Source organism: Sinocyclocheilus anshuiensis, unplaced genomic scaffold (assembly GCF_001515605.1).
Source record: "Sinocyclocheilus anshuiensis isolate Anshui unplaced genomic scaffold, SAMN03320099.WGS_v1.1 scaffold54, whole genome shotgun sequence".
In the NCBI taxonomy this organism is placed as follows: Eukaryota; Metazoa; Chordata; class Actinopteri; order Cypriniformes; family Cyprinidae; genus Sinocyclocheilus; species Sinocyclocheilus anshuiensis.
This window is the reverse complement of record NW_015547654.1, coordinates 177,844-190,840: the sequence shown is the minus strand read 5'-3', so window position 1 is coordinate 190,840 and position 12,997 is coordinate 177,844. Positions and strand designations below refer to the sequence as shown.

At 39.6% G+C, this 12,997-nt stretch overlaps 1 protein-coding gene across 5 annotated transcripts in view; it reads left to right on the top strand.

Annotated features, from left to right (window-relative positions):
* The window catches only part of runx1t1 (RUNX1 partner transcriptional co-repressor 1), a 68,266-nt gene that overhangs the window by 32,025 nt on the left and 23,244 nt on the right, over nt 1–12,997 (top strand). The gene's annotated exons all lie outside the window — the stretch shown is intronic.

Genomic DNA, 12,997 nt, shown 5'->3' with positions numbered 1-12,997 from the left:
ATATTGTTTAATAACATTAATTGAAGGTACATAAGGTACATAAATACAAATCAATAACCACAAAGCGTTTATTATATGTAAATAGATATCTTGTAATGGACGAACTGTAAAAGCAATTTATTGATCTCACCTCCGCGACGCGGACACTTCACTACTTCAATACCTATGTACTGAAGAGTGGAAACTGAGTGTTTTGAATCTGCAAAGTGCTGTGCTACCGGACTTTTTGGATCGCGATGTCTAATTGCACATCGATGTTCAGAGATGCGAGTTTTTAGAGGTCTGCTAGTCTTACCAATATAACATAAACCACAGGGGCAACGCAACAGGTAAATGACATTAGCCGTCTTACATGAAATAGTGCCTCGAATTGTAAAATTTTTTGCCGTGTGCGGATGTGTAAAGGTCGACGTCTTATATGTGAAATTACACTGTTGACAGTTACCGCATCTGTAATTCCCATATGGTATTTTGTTCAAAAAATGAGGAGCAGGTTTCAAATCAGCTCTAACCAAAAGATTTCGAAGATTAGGTGTTTTCTTGTGCACTAAACGAGGTGGTTTGTCAAAACATTTCTTAAGGTTGGGGATCACTCTCTACAATATGCCAATGTTTCAATAAAACATTATCAATGTCCTTCGACACAGGCGAATATTGGATGTAACAGTTCACACGATGGTCAAATTTTTTATGTTTTTTAACAAGACTCTCTTGTGACACATCTTTAAAACGACTCACTGCAGACTGAATCCACTCTTCTCGATATGATCGTTTTCTGAATCTCTGTGATAAAATTTGTGATTGCTGTTGAAAATCTTCATCACTGCTGCAAATACGGCGAATACGACTAAATTGGGAAATTGGTAACGAGCGCTTTAATGACACAGGATAGGATTGTCCGTGTAAAATAGTGTTACGGTCAGTTGGTTTGCGATACAAAGTAGTTTCAATGCCTGATGCAGTACGAAGAACAAGCACATCCAAAAAATTCATTTTCTCTTGATGAAATTCCATAGTAAATTTCAACGCACTACACTTATTATTAACCAAACTATGAAACTCTAGTAGCTCAGATTCAGTACCACTCCATACTAAAAAAACATCATCAATGTATCGTTTCCATAGAACAATGTGTCTCAAGAAATAATTCGCCACAGGATTTAACACAAACTGATGTTCAAACAACCCTCAAAATAAAGATGCAAAACTTGGGGCCATCTTGGAACCCATGCTGACTCCTGAGATCTGCAGATAGTAATCTGACCCAAAGAAAAAATAATTATGTGAAAGCACCAATTTTGCAAAGTCACTCAAACATACAGTGCTTGGAACCTGACAAGGACGTTGATCGAGAAAAAATTTAATTGCCTCTAACCCTCCCTGAAATGGAACATTGGTGTAAAGCGATTCAACATCCATGGTGACTAGAAGGACAGGATAATCAGGTAATGTCACATTATTCATGAGTTCGATAAAATCCACCGTATCTCTAATATAAGAAGGTAAAGACGTGACTAAAGGTTGTAAATGAAAATCAACGAAAGCCGAAATTTTTTCTGTAAGTGACCCAATTGCTGCCACTATGGGTCTCCCAGAAGGGATATCCTTATAAGGTTTGTGAATTTTAGGCAGCGTGTATAGTACCGGTGTGATCGGATGCTCAACACACATATAGTCATATTCATTTTTTGTCAACAAACCTGAATGCACAAACAGTTTTAAAGTATTGTGTACAGATGTTTTGTAATGAGCCAACGGATTCATACTCAATTTTTTGTAAAAAAACTTAATTAGAAAGTTGTCTCTGAATTTCAAATTCATAGTTTTGTCGATCTAAAATAACCAGTGCTCCACCTTTGTCAGCACTTTGAATAACTATAGACAAATCTTTCTTAAGTGATTCCAATTCAGACAATTGTGCCTCCGTCAAATTATGTGCAAGTTATATTGTCTTTTAGATTTTGATATCGATACAACATCACTTTCTACAAGCCTACAATAAGTATCCAAAGAAGCATTTCTGTTTTTAAAGGGAACAAAGGTGGATTTACTTCTAAAACCAGTCCAATGTTGTTCACTAGAATTATAGTCCTCTCTAGATGTACCACAGTCACTATCCCGTGATTCAGAGGTTGTATCAGACATAGAAACTCCGGACTCCAATGAGTGAGTCTGCTGTGAACTGGCCTGTCTCATATTAAAGAATTCTTTAAGTCTCAAATTACGAAAAAAAATTAGCAAATCAATGTAAGTGTCAAATTCATTACAGTGTGCAGTTGGTGAGAACGAAAGTCCTTTGTTAAGGACAGTTAAACAGTCATTAGAGATCACTTTGCTCAATAAATTGATGACATTAATCGCTTCTGCATCGTTCTTTTTGTCACATATTGAGATCTTGCGGGAGCTCTTTTTGCTCCTCCTGCATTTTTTCTTTGACGAGAATTGTCGTCCGCCTTCTAAAAAACGTTGAGACTGGGACAGATTGCTGGAGTCTGAATCCCGATCAAATGAAGAGGACGATTGAGCAGATGAGTACCTATTATCATCATACCGTAAAGGTTTACGAGCCCCACGAAAGGTAAATTGTGGCGATGAATGATGCCTAAGTTGTGATATACACGATCGTTGGCATAATCAGCAGCATCTCTGTCGAACTTGTTGATTGCAGTTGTTCTTTGTCAGGATGTTCCAGAGATAGCTGAATTTTGACCTCGTCCATTTCTTTTTGGATATTCACCAGCTGTGCAGATATTTCTTGTATAGTCAGTGCCATTAGATCAAACGCACACATAGAACAGAACAAAACAAAAAGACTATTAATAATCTTTCATTGCACAAAAGTATAATACGAAAGTGTATGGCTCCAATACAGAGCGGCACAAAGCACTTATGCACATCCCGTGCGCAGAATGATGTGCATGAAGCAAAACAGAGTCACAGCGTGCAGCACGCAGCGCTCCGCATTAAAAAGGGAAGAGATATCATGCGTAGTGTATTATATCTGTGCGATATTTTATTGAGCCTTTTCTTTTAACGGTTTTAAATCTCAGTTATTGTGCACTCTTGAAGAGAGTTTCATCGTTTTGACTGTAGTAACTGAACGCGACATGCAGTTTGAATGCTGAATGGAGGATGACAGACAGACGCAGTGGGGAGAAGACTTTACGTGAACTTGACTTAAATATTCATCTCTACTTCACATTAAACTTTGGAACGGCTTCAGAATACTTAAAATATAGTGCACGAAAACTTTATGGTGCTTTATAATGTTTTTGTGCCTTTCGTGGGCCTTAACAATAACACAGAGTAGTATATGCACAATATCGGATTTGGATCGGTCTCGTCTGACCGATACCCGATCCGGCAGAAAATGGCAGTATTGGAGCCGATACCGATACTGAGTATCGGATCGATGCTTCCCTAGTAATATGTAAACAAGTATCTCTACATTTAGCTTTGTAACTGTTGTTTAAGATGTTTCCCATGCAATTTCTTGTTTTTTTTTGCCTAGTATGGCAACAAGGCTTTTGACCCAAGTTTAAGTGTTAAAGACAGGCTCTCTAGAGTGTATTTAGTCATTAAGAAGCCACTCAGTGATGGCAGCCAATTGGTTGAGGGGCAGTCATTGCCTGGAGCTACGCCTCATTTCCTTGTACTGAAAGCCATTAGCAAACTGTGGCCAGTGCCACAATCATGCGCGCGCACACACACACACAGAAAAGCGCTCCGGGTGGAAGTGCCCTGACGTTAGATCATACTCCACCATCTCCTGCGTCTCCTGCCTGCCAGATGTGACTCGAACCATTTTTAAGGTCTCGTGGAGGGGAAGAGGAGGAGGGAGAGAGAGACAGAGAAAAAGACAGTTTGTGTGTGTGCACAGTAATTGGGCGAGGGGGTTAGTTGTTTTCTGAATCTGGTTCTACTTAGTAAATCTCCATCCAGGACTGCGTTTCATAAATTGTCGACATATTTTTCTGCGCAGCGGACTTAACTCACTCTAATTTTGAACACATGGCTTCTGTCATGTGATATTTTCAAAACACTTGCAGACAGAGGTCCCAGCAGAAATAAACCGTCATTCTGCCGCCAGGGTCTTTCTTTTTTCTCGCAATCGCCTTCCCCCCCGCCTCCTCTATGCCTGTCAGTTATTCTTTTATCACGTAGCTGCGTTTTCAGTTAGCGAGAGCAATATATTATTAGCTCACATTTTTGAGTGTAGTAAAATAGTGCTTTGTTAATGTAAAACATGAGCCTCTTTATTATCTGTCGAAAATTTATTTGGCATCCACCGCCGTGGGCTCGACTCGTCCTAGCATCAGAGACTTTGCCACGCTTTTGTTGCCAAGCGTGGAGAGACGTCCGTTCGTAGCTGACACAGCCAGTGAGAATAAGTGGCTGAAATGAATAAAGTGAATAAGTGGATAAAGGCCTGCAATTTGCAGGTTTGAGTGGTGCTGAGGGCAATGAGCAGAGTGCAGAGGTAATTGCAGACTGCTTGAGCTGCAGGAGAGGACAGGGGCTGTATATGGATATGGATGAAACATCTGACGTGTGTTCTCTTAGCGTTCTGAGAACCTCCAGGGCACTCTGTGGGAACCTCATGAACTTCTCGAGCTTCTTTCAGTCTAGACTTCTGTTAGGCTGTCAGTAGTTGCATGTTGTTGATCAATATGTGTTATTCAGTGGCTATACTGTATGTTGCTGATGTATTCATAATATGATTTAATGACAGTGTACACAAATATACTTACAACTGATAAAATTATATGACCACTTATGCAACCACCAGTCAAAGCTTTGGACAGATTGATATATGTTTCTTTAATGAAAAAAAAAAGTATTATACAAAAGCTTATGCTTAAATGTTCAACAAATACAATTTGTGCTTACATGTTTTTTTCTTTACAAAATTAAACTTTATTTCATAGTTTTATCAAAAGTGCAAGTTTTGATAACTTATTTTAAAGTGTAGAAATGAGTGATAATGAATGAGTAGATGTATCCAAATGTTTGATTGGTGGTGTGTTTACCAAAGACAGCAGATGAGTTTAAATTGAGAGCAGAAGACTTTTGTGTGTCTCATTAACTTCAGAATTACTCTAAGAAAATTTAAACTCTAACAATCCTTTAGAGATTCAGAAAAGATCTCAAGAATACCTCAAACTGTGATTTGCCAGGATACCAAAGACTGTGAAGAGAAATCTGATGTAATTAGTCTTGGGAGAATCTAATGAGAAATATTTGAGGTCATATTAATATTTCTCCTTTTTTCATCAGTCTTTGGTATCTTGGCAAATCTGAGCACAGTTTAAGACTTTGTTGAAATCTGAATCTCCAAAGGATTATAAGGCTTTATTTATCTCAGAATAAAAAAAGTGTATGGATGAGACCTAGAAAGTTATTTTCTTTCCATTATCACATTGCTTTAGGAGAAACAAATGAGATATTCAAGAGATCTCATGTTTGACTTTATTTTCATGTCTATTTTTATGTTGAATCTTTTAATGGGAAACATCTGAGGGAAAGTTGACTCCATGAAGTCTCATGAGCTATTAAAAGCTACATTAGCTGCATAGAAACATTCAAAAACAAAGAAATGTTGATAAGTCTGATTGTAGATGCTGGAACGGACACAAGGGGAAATCTTGTGTTAATTTTTTATTAATCTGCCAAGCGGGCACAGTTATAATCTCAAAATGGCCCAATATTGCTCAATATATATCAGTCTATCACAAGTTGTGAATGTCTACTTTTTCTGGCCATGTGATATTCTGTTTATGTGATGTTGTTTTCACCAAACAAACTTTTTTCAATGACAGAGTGTTGCTTGTGGACCAAGCGCAAATCCCATGAGGACGTGTGTGACTAACCTACACGCTGCTAATGAGGGACACAGTGAAAAACACAGCAGTGTTGGTGGATAGCCAGTTAAAGCCATGTGTCTAGGTGCTGAGCCATATTGCACGTGCCGTCTTTCTCTGTTTCTCTCTCTCTTTCTTCCCACTTTTCAGCTGGCATCTGCTCATGCCAGGAAGCTGAGTGAGTCATTGACTTGAGAGTTGGACGAGCTTCATACTAGCGTTTGAGAGCACTAATCTCAGTATGAAAGGCCTTTTATTGAAAAATGCTCTAATTCTGCCTCTCTAGATAAGAAGTCAGTAAATAATTATTTACTATTTGTTCAAAAGATGTTGAAAATTGCTGTTGTGCTCGTAGTGTAATTCAGAACCTTCATTGTTCCCATTTCAATTATGATTGTCTGTTTGTAGATGAGGCAAGAGAGAAAAGTGTTTTCTATGCGAGTTCCCCTGTGAGGTCTTGCACTCTCACAGCCTTTAAGGATTCATCCTTTTCCTCTTTTTTTTTTTTTTTAAAGTCTGGCAGCAAGATACTGCACAAATCTCTGATTTCAACGGATGCGTAACGGCAACCGTGAATCACTTTTATTGTTCCTCTACACTTGTTTTCTTCCTCTGCGCTTCATGCCAACGGGGCCTTATTTCAACAGATGGTTAAAACAGACGTTAAGATAAATCCATTATGAAGAAGAGGACGAAGGAAAAAAGAGTGACTTCCACTATAAACGCTGCATCTGTTTTATTGGTCAGTCTTTTTTTTTTCCTTTGATGCAAGACCATATTTTGAAATGGATCAGCAGATGGCTCCCGGTCTTTCCTATTTACTGCAGAAATGCTCCAGGAACACATTATCTCACATTATAGCCACACTGTAAAACTAACAGTGCCCACTCGTCAGTGTCCACTTAAGGCGGCACGACTGGCATCAAAGTGGGTAGCTATAGTGTGAAATCACTTTCTTTTAAAGGTTACTGCCATCGGTAACCAATGATGGCATTTATGGTGCGTTTAAGAGGCAGAATGATTCATACGTCTGTTGTAATCCAGAAATAACATCTCGGTTGGGCGTGCTGCGGAAAGAGCCCGACGGAAGAGTGCAATCTCTTTAAATATCGGAGTGCACAGGTTGCTGTGCGCTGCGGTTGGTGGTTGGGTGGGTTGGTAACTCTTGAGTGAGCACAGACCGATGCAGGTCCCTTCAGCGTGCGCGTCATTTGATGGGATGGAATGGAAAGTTGGCACACCACCTGGCGCCAGCCAAGTGGGGCTCGAGAAAACAATTGCGCCTGGGGAGAAACCTTGAAAAGAGAGGGCTCGGGGAGAGAGGGAACGAGACAGAGAGTAAGATGGAGATCCAAAGGGACAGGCTTTGTTGCAAGGAGAATGAGCGGAATAAGTGTTGGGAATGAGTTCCAGGAGGGTGGGGGCATCCATACATCTTCCCTGACAAGCCGACAGGGTTTGATGGGCCACGCTCCGTGCGCCGTTCCATCTGGCGGAGATGATTGCATGGTGCATCGGCGTGCACAAGTTCATAATGTATTCATACCAACGCAACACGCTCTCCCAGTTCACCCTCGGCCTCGGATACCTGAGACGGCATCTGAATTCCAATTATCCGAAGAGTCGATGTTCTCTCTCTCTCTCTCTCTCTCTCTCTCTCTCTCTCGTTCTCACCACATTACTGACTTCTTCATCTTTAATGCACGGCGGATCTGAAGCGTAGCAGCTGGTTGTAACGCCTCCTTCGTCATCATCTGTCCCACGAGATGTCTCCCGTGAAAGGTGTTCTCTGTCTTTGCCTCCTGCACCTCGTGACCCTGATCTGATGAGTGTGAGTCCGCTATAAGTAGCCATCTTGTCGGCATTAGTATGCAGCTGATTGGCTTCCTGTGGCTTTGGCACATCTTGTTTCACGTTAGTGGGCACAGCTTTTCTCCGAGGAGCGAAAACAATGTTCCTATGGGGAGAAACCCTTCCTGAACTTCCTGCAAACACATAACCGTGTGGATTTCTGCATTGCTGCGGGCACTACAGACATATAAGGCTGAATCATCACACCCGATTAGGTTTCAGAAAGCTTCTATACTAACTCGCTAAGTGAATAAGCAACTTTAGCTGGTGTGTGGGAGGATGAATGTAGCTGCAGCTTTACTGTTTTTCACAATGATACAAAAGCAGAGATGCATTGGTGTGATTCTTAAATTCATAACGTGTTTGCACACAGGGAGGTTTTTTAATACACAAGAAGAAAATGAATGAGATTATTTGTGACCCTCTTTTTCCTCATGTACTGCATGTGTACACAGATGTCTGTTTTACCCACTGTGGAATGAGCTGAACATTACTACTTGTGCAGTGAGTGATGAAAGAGACATGTAAGTCGAGCTGTGTGCGTCAAACATACGAACAGTCTCATGTTTTTTTCTGGTTACGTTATCTGAAGAAAAGATCTAAGACAGGGTGCATGTATGAAAGGAGCAGACCAGACTAATGGATAAATAACATGGGATTTTTAAAGAGTGATGTTGATATCTAGGATACAATAGTAGAGACTATTAGTTTAAAGCTTATAATATGTTAAACCAGAAAAATTGTCCATTATCCATTCCAGCACATTGGCCAGACCATAGTTGGTTAGCTGTTTGGTTGGTTTGTTTTGGATTTCTATGTAATATTCTGTGTAGATTATGTACTGTTTAGTCTAATTGTCTCCATAAAACAAGTAAAAAAATGTGAAACATAATTCTGTGTTTACAGAAGAGACTTTGAGACACTTATGTGGTGTCTCTGTTTTATGGATGGTGGATGTTATTATTCAGTATAAATACTATTTAAATGGTCATTAAATCGCAAGGAGTTGCTTTTTTATTCAACGTCATGGAAGACTGTAGAAATAGACAGCAAGCACAGCTGACTGTTTAGATCTTAGAGGCAAACTGACTGACTGACCCTGAAGGATGTGACTCAGTTCTGCACCAAATCGTGCTGGTCTTTAGTAGTGGTCTCATAAAATAGTGTGAAAGTATTTTATTCCTCTTTGACTTCTGTGTGTGTTTTTGCATGCATATTGGGGATATAAGCACAAAGATATAAGGGGAGCAGCTAGAAGAGCCAGTCACGTCGTAGCAAGACGTTCACTGCCACTGTCGGGTCATGAAAAATGAACAGGCGTGGAGTGAAGATGAGCGAGTCGGTGCTTTCTAATGCTCAGTTTGGCGTGCCGTTTAATGGCGATCCATATTACTTGAGAGCTCTTTTGAAAAGCAATAAAAGACCTTGCCTAACAGGAAAATGGAAAGCACTTCATCGTCCTTCCTGGGAGCCACATTAAATCTCTTGCTGAATCAATATCCGTGGTGGCCCGCCTAATATTCATCTGTGCCGCTCGTCCGCCAATTTCCCGTTTTGAAAGGCAAGGTAACTGCCAAACAAATGCACTCTGTGCGTTAACTCCGCACAGATTAACTTTATGAAATCAGGGCAGGATGGATGTGCACTCTGGTATGTTTTTGAGCCTGTTTCAAATGCAAAATTGCTTCTTTTCCACTCCAAGTGGGAATTCATTTGAATTGAGTTATGCATCTCTTTTTTGCCACAACATATTTGCGCAGTCTACCTCTTTTAGGTGGGTTTAATGCTGCTCTTGTACAATGCAGTTTTATTGGCAGTCCTTTTTACTTTGACTAATAGGAGATAAAATATATAAAAATTGTGCATATGTACCCTGCACTCCATACCATGTATGTAATACCTAGTTTTTCCAGACAATCTTGGTCTAATGGAAATAGTGAGGTTATAATATAAAAAGTAGAGAATGCTTTTATCTGAACATCTTTTTTTCCTTTTCTTCAGATGGGTTTTTACAGTCTTTGATTGTTCTTTGTACGGAATTCATCCATCCTACCAGTATAAAAGTGAGATGTATTATGGTGATTATTATTTCACTCGAACATGGGATGACGCACACTATGGAAGTGCAATGCTTTTAAGTTGTCTGATGTGTAATATTTCAGAAGAAACAGTGAAGGAAATATGAAGCATAATGGATATGTTGTGCTGACAGATCTGAATGGAGGACGTTCCACATTTACACCACTTTTTCATACCTTCCTGTGTCTTCAAGGGTCAGAATCTCAGTGTGTATGTTGTGCACACCTGTGAACACACACGTGTACAACCTATTTTTTTTACCTCCTATCATCCATTTCTGTCCGACAGGTAAGGAGAGCGGATGAGGTTTAGACGCCTCGGGGTTGTTTCTCTTTTCCCGATTCCCAATCCAATCCCAACTTTGACCCAGATGTTAATCCTCAATTACACATGTAGATCCACAAGCTGCTTTTTATGTTGCCCTGGGCTCCTTCTGAGACCATAGCTGAATAAAAGTCTTTCCCGTAGACCTTATCTGTCTTGGACAATTAATATAATTTTTCACTATTTTATGTGATATTTTCCAATTACAGCGATCTGACAGGCATATTGGTTTAGAATAGCTTTCACACTAGCGCTTGGGCTATTTTATTCATTTCAGACTTGTGCTGTGGCTCTTGTGAATGGTGCCTGCACTTGTCACGTTGTTAACATTTCAATGTAATAACTGGCCCCATACTGAGATTTTAATGTTGAATCAAGCCACTTTCCTTTGCCTCATCCCTTTCACTGACTCCAGAATCTTTCATTTCTATCATTGTTTTTGAATGAATATCATGGAACAAATGCAGAGTTGCCTTATTAGAAATAATTATATGTCACATTGACATTACCAGCAGTGATTTTTCACACTAGCCTGTCCATCATATCTTCATTCTTTTTTCTTTTTTTTCCTTTTTGTTTTTTTGACAAAACAGAAAAAAAAACAGTTAATCAGCACATGTGTAGGTGTGAGACTAAAGACCCCTGCTGATTATTCTGTCATTTCTTTATCAGAGCAAATAAATGGTTAGCTTCGGCGGGGATAGATGGATCCGTGCATGTGTAATATATAAAGCTTAAGCTTTGTTTTTAGCATGGACGACTCTGTTCTCAATTGGGGTAAGGATTGAAAGTGCATGGGGAGCAAGTATGGGGCAGATTAAGCCTACACAGGCACATATGTTTAGGATCTGGTGCACACATACAGCCACAGAGGTGCCTAGGGAATGGGAGCCATACAGAGCTGAAATTCCCACCTTTTTTATCTCCTGTGCTTTCCTGGTCTGACTGTTGTTGTTTAAAAGCACCCACCTTTCTTTTCAGATCATACTGCAATGTGTACATGGCAAGCAAAACAATAGCTGTTATCTTTAGCTGTGAAACATCTTTGAAAGGAGGTACTGTACTTAGCCATTATCAACTGTCTGTATTTAATATTCTTCAGTGGAGTATAACATGCTGAAAAGAGAACGGTGTGTAAAAAAGAAGGGGTTAAACAGGAGCCCCTGCTGTTATCAGAGTCAAAGGGACACCCAGGACAGTTGTAATCGGGGAAAAGTCAGACTACACGCCACAGACGAAGGGCGGCTGCTTGCCCTGACACACAGTGCTCCCACAGCTGGTACAACACATACATGTCTGTGTATATGTAAGAAATAGAGAGAACAAGGGTGCTGATGGGTCAATACAGTTGCTGATATTGTAAAACAACTAAAATGAGACTACAGCGTTAGTCATGACCTTTTGGAGTAAACAGCATCAAGATGTCATTTTTTGTGCTGTCTAGGGTTTTAAAGTATATAAAAAAGATGCACATGCCCTAAAAACTGTCACTGTTGGTGCTTGGCCAAAAACAACAACAACAGCAACAGAAGTTTCATGATTTAGTACTTTGGACCTTCTCCAAACCAACTCTGACCAGTGTTATTTTAGTATTATTTGTGTACTATTTATTTTGAAGTAGCTTTTTATATATTCAGCTTTCAATTTAATTTTAGTTTACATTTTAGTTATTTTATTATGCACTTTTGTCATTTTTATTATGTTTTTGGCTTTCTTAATATTTCTATGTAGCTTCAATTTATTTTTATTTCAATGTGGGTTCTATTAATTTTAGCATTTAAACTTCTACTTATTTTATGTCATTTAGTTACTAAGGCAACATTTCTTATTGCATTTAAGTTTTTCAATTTAATATGTATATTTTATTTTAATTCAGCTTTATTAACAAAAGCAGTTTTTTTTTTATAGTTTTAGTTTGAGTTAACAATAACAACACTGGTTCTAACCCTGTAAGTAATTAGACAGAAGTGGCCAGAATACTTTGCTAGACCAAATTTGAACAAAACTTCATTTTTAGGAGATATGAGCATGCTCAGAACTATAGGTTTCATCCTACACGACATGAATTACACTGCAAAGCATGCAGTTTATTGAGGTATGCTATTATAGTAATCATATTTTTTTTGGCCTGGCAAACAATGAAATTGCATTGAAATAGACCCAGGCCATATCTAGAGACTAGATTGTCATAGACCAACCAGCAAGCAATGTTCTAGAAATCACTCACAAACCCTAGTAAGCACATAGCCACACATGGTAACACACAAACACTGTGACAGCAAGTTTTGCACATGCAGCAACCCTCTACAATGCAAGTAAATCACTCGCATATGCGACTAAATCTTCACTCTGGGCGACTAAATGATGTCTAATATTAGCCAATGGCTAATAAATTCTGAGATTTTACTCGCCAGTGTGTGAGTTAGAGGCTAAGTATAAATTTAGCACAGATATATTTTCACTCGCCGAACACTCTCTGACTGAGCGCTTCCGAGTTTCACTCTCCATCAAGCGATCTGTGCTGTTTTTTAGTTCATCTGAATGGATGCGCAGCGCACGTAACGTTAACTCTTGTGTGAAGGCGCACGACTCGCCATCGCATGTCTCACACACACGCAGAGAGAGAGAGAGAGTTGGAGGCTAAGTATAAGTTTAGCACAGATATATTTTCACTCGCCGAACACTCTCTGACTGAGCGCTTCCGAGTTTCACTCTCCATCAAGCGATCTGTGCTGTTTTTTAGTTCATCTGAATGGATGCGCAGCGCACGTAACGTTAACTCTTGTGTGAAGGCGCACGACTCGCCATCGCGTGTCTCACACACACGCAGAGAGAGAGAGAGAGAGAGAGAGAGAATTGAGGCGCTACATGTAAACGATATT